Source organism: Mus caroli, unplaced genomic scaffold (genome assembly GCF_978045245.1).
Source record: "Mus caroli unplaced genomic scaffold, Mus_caroli_1 scaffold_7, whole genome shotgun sequence".
Lineage (NCBI taxonomy): Eukaryota > Metazoa > Chordata > Mammalia > Rodentia > Muridae > Mus > Mus caroli.
In genome coordinates, this window is record NW_028227262.1 from 13,213,533 (window position 1) to 13,219,525 (window position 5,993).

Consider the following 5,993-nt stretch of genomic DNA (forward strand, 5'->3'; position numbering starts at 1 on the left):
AGAGTAGAGCATCAGGTATTTGGTATTTGTAGCAGTAGTGAGAAAGTTATTATTAGCTAATTGGTGCTTTAGTGGATAATCTCTCAACTGACCACCAGTAGAAGTGTCAGCCTTTCCATTTTGCTTACTGTGGGGGTCTTGGGCTGAACTGTGAGCCTTAATGTGTTTTTTCCTGAGAAATAATCATAACTCCATTTTTAGTCTTCCATGTTCCTTGATGAAGTGAAATGTGTTAAGTAGGCCAGGCAGTTGTGACTGTAGATGATGTTGGTTATTAGGCTACTGGGGGTGGGGAAGGATGAGAATTTTTAAACATTTGTTCCATTTAGTACTAATAAAGGTTTTTCCAGTGTCCAATATTGTTTTAGAAAAAATAAAAAAATAAAATAAAAAAAGAATACATTTTTTTTTCTTCCCAGAATTCCTGCCTTTGTGCAGTTGCTATGGTGTCAATTGTTAGGCCTGTCCATCTTTTTAAATCCTGACTCAGACAGGTACAACTTTATCTAAAACACAAAACAAAACAAAAAAACAACAAAACCCAACCAACTACTTTTTTCTTTCTTTCTTTCTTTCTTTCTTTTTTTTTTTTTATCTGACAGACAGTAACTTTATTAAGTATACCCCTCCCCCCAAATATAAACACAACCCAGTAAAAAACCAAACCAAACCATAAAAACAGACTAAGCAACATAAATACAGAGGTGGCTAAAATAGGGAGGACAGAGAGCCAAGTGGACTCATATGGAGTGGGGGTGGCCATAAATACTGAAGGACTTTAACCTGGGAGCCCTAATGAGCTGGTGAGAAGCAAAGCTTGGGGCAGTGTCAGTAGCTAGATGGCTCTGGGGAGGACAGATGCTGCTTGTCTTGGCCCTGGCTGCCACTTGGCCCCACACCCCAGCTGTGAGCAACTTCACTTGGGTCCCTGGGCTTCTGATTCCTTGTCATCATCTTCATACATCTCCCCCTCCTCCTCCGCAGTGGCGTCCTGGTACTGCTGGTACTCGAACACCAGGTCATTCATGTTGCTCTCAGCCTCGGTGAACTCCATCTCATCCATGCCCTCATCCGTGGACCAGTGCAGGAAGGCCTTGCGCCGGAACATGGCTATGAACTGCTCCGAGATGCGTTTGAACAGCTCCTGGATGGCCGTGCTGTTGCCAATGAAGGTGGATGACATCTTGAGCCCACGGGGTGGGATGTCACACACGGCTACCTTGACGTTGTTGGGGATCCACTCCACGAAGTAGCTGCTGTTTTTACTCTGGATGGCCAGCATCTGCTCGTCCACCTCCTTCATAGACATGCGCCCACGGAAGACAGTGGCCACGGTCAGGTAGCGGCCGTGGCGCGGGTCACAGGCAGCCATCATGTTCTTGGCATCAAACATCTGCCGCGTGAGCTCAGGCACTGTTAGGGCACGGTACTGCTGGCTGCCCCGGGCTGTAAGTGGGGCGAAGCCAGGCATGAAGAAGTGGAGACGTGGGAACCGCACCATGTTCACAGCCAGCTTGCGGAGATCGGCATTGAGCTGACCAGGGAATCGAAGGGAGGTGGTGACTCTGCTCATGGTGGCAGACACAAGGTGGTTGAGGTCCCCATAGGTAGGTGTGGCCAGCTTGAGGGTGCGGAAGCAGATGTCGTAGAGGGCTTCATTGTCAATGCAGTAGGTCTCGTCCATGTTCTCCACTAGCTAGTGGATGGACAGAGTGGCGTTGTAGGGCTTGACCACAGTGTCTGACACTTTGGGTGAGGGCACCACGCTGAAGGTGTTCATGATGCGGTCGGGATACTCCTCACGCACCTTGCTGATGAACAGTGTGCCCATGCCTGAGCCTGTGCCCCACCCAGTGAGTGTGTCAGCTGAAAGCCCTGCCGGCAGTCACAATTCTCACACTCTTTCCACAAGACATCTAGGACTGAGTCCACCAGCTCTATGCCCTCTGTATAGTGCCCTTTGGCCCAGTTGTTGCCAGCACCACTCTGACCAAAGATAAAGTCGTCGGGCCTGAATAGGTGTCCAAAGGCGCCAGACTGAACACTGTCCATGGTTCCAGGTTCCAAGTACACCAGAATGGCCCTTGGCACATACTTGTGAGAGGAGGCCTCATTGTAGTCCACGCTGATGCGCTCCAGCTGCAGGTCTGAGTCCCCTACATAGTTGCTGCTGGGGTCTATGCCGTGCTCATCGCTGATAACCTCCCAGAACTTGGCCCCTCTCTGGTTGCCCCACTGGCCGGCCTGCATGTGCACAATCTCCCTCATGCTGACTTCACTCGGCTAGAGACGACAAGGCAGGTGGACAGCAGGCTGCGGAGCAACTCCTTTTTTCTTATTTCAACTTCTTGCTAAAGCTTGGGCATCCTGTTTCAGACATCCTGGGTCTTCTCCATGTTTTTCTAAGTTATTTATCCCACCTTCTCCCATGTCACTGCTTACACATGGTGTGGCTTTCTCTCTTCATTTCCTCCATCTTCCTTTTCTCAGAAGTGCCTGGGTTGATTTTTACTGAATCCATTCTCAAACTCTTCTACCAGCGAGACTGAGATATCCAGAGGAGCCTCTGATTTCTCTGGTAACTATTTATTACCTTAGGGATTTACTGCTGTGAAGAGATAATGGAACCATTCCTCTTATAAAGGAATGCATTTAATTGGGACTGGCTTACAGTTTTAGAGTTCAGTCTACTATCTCTACACTGGGAAGCATGGCAGTGTGCAGGTAGACACGGTGCTGGAGGAGCTGAGAGTTCTACATCCTGATCCACAGGCAGCAGAAGGAGACACTGTACCACACTGGGTGTAGCTTGAGGATAGGAGACCTCAAAGCCCAACCACACAGTGACACACTTCCTCCAACAAGACCACACCTTCTAATAGTGCCACTTCCTATGGGCCAAGGATTCAAACACCTGAGTCTATAGTAGCTGTACCTATTCAGAACACTACAAAAATTATTGCTGAGGCAAGACCCGTGGAGGGCACGTGATGTTTGGAGGGTATAAATAGGACTTGACAGACACTGACAGAGGCTTGCTTATAGAGCTAGCTGTACAACCCTCGTAGGTCTCATGTCTTCATTGATTTTCGCTTCCCTGAAGGAGGCACAGCTGAGAACTCCTCCTGGTGTCCCTCCAGCTCCCTCCTGCTGCTGTCTTGTGCCAAGGCTGAGGTCTGGCTGTCTCTGGTAGGTCATGTCACTGCTGCTGAGTTGTGTTTGCTATCCCGACTCTACCGAACTGGACTGCTGGTGTATCCATGAGGTGTTTACAAATGGATCAAGCTGTCACTGCTAACCTGTGAACTGACCTGCTGATTTCCAGCCAACACAGATGGTAGTTGCTCCAAAGAACCTTTCTAAACAGATCCACTTCCCTGTCTCCTTTCTTTCTCACTACCTCTGGTGGGTGGTAGGCTAAAAGGGAGGCTAAGGCATTTAAGAAGCATCATTAAAAATCGGTTTTGAAAAAAAAGTTACAAAGGGCTTTTATTTCTCAACCCTGCCTGCTCCCTAATCTATTGTTATGCTATGGAATTCTCATGAGTAAAAACCTTGCTTTTTAAAAATTCTTGCTGGACAACCCCAACTCAAAATCAATCTGTTCACCTTTTTTTCTCCCTCTTCCCTCCATGAAGCTTCCTCCTCCTTCTTTTCCCTCCTCCTTTTCCCCCCTCCTTTCCCCTCTCCCTCCTCTCCTCTTTCCCTCCTCTCCTCCTCCCTCTCTCACACCTGACCCTCTCACACCCTTCCCAATTCTATGTCCCCTCCAATGGTCTCACACAGAACAGGCTGGCCTCTTACTCCATCAGTAGCTAAAGACGACCTTGAACTCCTGGTCTTCCGGCTGCCATGCAATCCCCCACATGTTGGAAGATTACAGGCAAGCAGCACCATTCCTGGCTCCAACCCCTCATCTCTCTCTCTCCCAGTACACTTTTGGGAGGATATTGAGTTTCGAAAACAGAAAACTGTAATTGTAGCCATGGTGATTGGAATAGGGATGATCCCCACAGACTCATGTGTTTGAGTGTTTGGCCCATGGTAAGTGGCACTATTAGGAATTGAGGTCTTGTTGGAGTAGGGGTAGCACTATTAGAGGAAGTGTGTCACTGTGTGGGGGAGCTTTGAGGTCTCCTAAGTCAAGCTCTGCCCAGTATGGAACATAGGCCCCTACTGTTGCCTGAGGATCAAGATGTAGAATTCTCAGCTCCTTCTCAAGCACCATATCAGCTTGCATGCTGCCATTCTCCTGCCATGATGATAAGGGACTGAACCTCTGAACCTGTAATCCAGCCCCCAATTAAATGTTGTCCTTTATAAGTGCTGCCTTGATCATGGTGTCTCTTCAAAGCAATAGGAACCCTAACTAAGACAGAGTTGGTACCAGGGACTGGGGTATTGCTGAGGTAGGTTGCCCATGCTTTTGTTTGGAGGATTGTGGAGTTTGAAAATTTGGATTAGGAAAGTAATGGGAGTTTACTGAACCGTGCTAGTAGAACCAAGGAAGACAGGTATGCTGAGGGTGATTTGAACTGCAGGGGTCTGGCTCAAGAGGTATCAGAGGAGAAGTATTTTATAAATTTCTTAAAGATCATTCTTGTGATATTTTGGTGAAGAATGTGGCTGCTCTTTGCCCTCGTCTGCCTGAAGGTAAGGTGAAGAGTTTTAGATTAATTGAATTGGCTAAGGAAATCTCAAAAGAGCCTAGCATAGACTCTGTCCTGTGGTTCACTCTTATGAAGAGCATTTTGATGAAATGGAACAAGTTTAGAAAGGAAAAATGCAAAATGTATGGTTCAAGGTTTAAAGGGGAACCAGGAAGTGACATAGAGCTAAGTCCTATGTTCAAGGATATTAAATGGAATCAACAGGGTGATGACCTTGGGACAAGATCCCGCCCAGCTAAACTTCTGTCTTGTGGAAGGAATTAAAGAAAAACTCAGATTGAGGCATAGTGGTATATACCTTTATGCCAGCAGAGGGAGTCTCTAATCCCAGCACTCAAGAGACAGAAGCATGTCTATCTCTGAGCTCAAGGTCAGCCTGGTCTACAGAGCAAGTTCCAGGATGGCCAAGCTTAGGCAGTGATGGAAAACAGAAAGCTGATGAAGGTGTAATTGTATGAAGAGCCATGTCCCAGCCCCAGCAAGCAGCAGTACTTGGCAGCTTCAGCCACGTGGTTCTGGCTTTAGACTCGAGGATAAAAGAAAAGGGTTATGGAATTCCTATCTGTGACTAAGAAAAGCCACAGAGGCCAGTGTGTCAGGGGTGTCCCTGCATGGAGGCCCAGAGAGACCACAGTGTGAAAGGGGTTGTGGAATCTCCCTCCCTGACTAAGTTGCTGAGACTAGGTATGCAGCAGAGGTGTACCTACATGGAGGCCTAGAGAGGCCATTGTGTGAAGAATGAAGGTGAAGCTTGGATTGCCTTAGAGACCCCAAGATGTTAGAGATGTCGGAGCCATGGGATACCTGCTGAGGAAAGCTGGTAACAGGGAGTGGAACCAGCCCAAGAGAAAGAATTATGTTGCAGCCAACACAGCTGAAAGGACTTGGAAGTCTGAAGAGCACTTTGACTTCAGACATGGAGATGCAGGGTTTGGAGTTTTCGCAGCCAGTTTTGTTCTTGCTTAGGTTCAGTATTCCCTTACTGTGCTCCCTTCCCAATGATCTGGAACCTGTGCCTCAGTGTGTTAGAGGTATGCGATCTGCTTTTAGATTTCAATTTACAGGTGATTACAGTTAACAGATTGCATGAATCTCAGAAGACTTTGGACTTTTAAACATTGTTGAGACTGTCTTAGTCAGGATTTGTATTCCTGCACAAACATCATGACCAAGAAGCAAGTTGGGGAGGAAAGGGTTTATTCAGCTTACACTTCCACATTGCTGTTCATCACCAAAGGAAATCAGAACAGGAACTCACACAGCAGAGGAACCTTGAGGCAGGAGCTGATGCAGAGGCCATGGAGGAGTGCTGCTTAGTGGCTT

At 47.5% G+C, this 5,993-nt stretch overlaps 1 pseudogene; it reads right to left on the minus strand.

The window, feature by feature from the left end:
• Positions 1 to 709: 709 nt before the first annotated feature.
• Positions 710 to 2,268, minus strand: LOC110297137 (tubulin beta-3 chain pseudogene; annotated as a pseudogene).
• Positions 2,269 to 5,993: the final 3,725 nt, after the last annotated feature.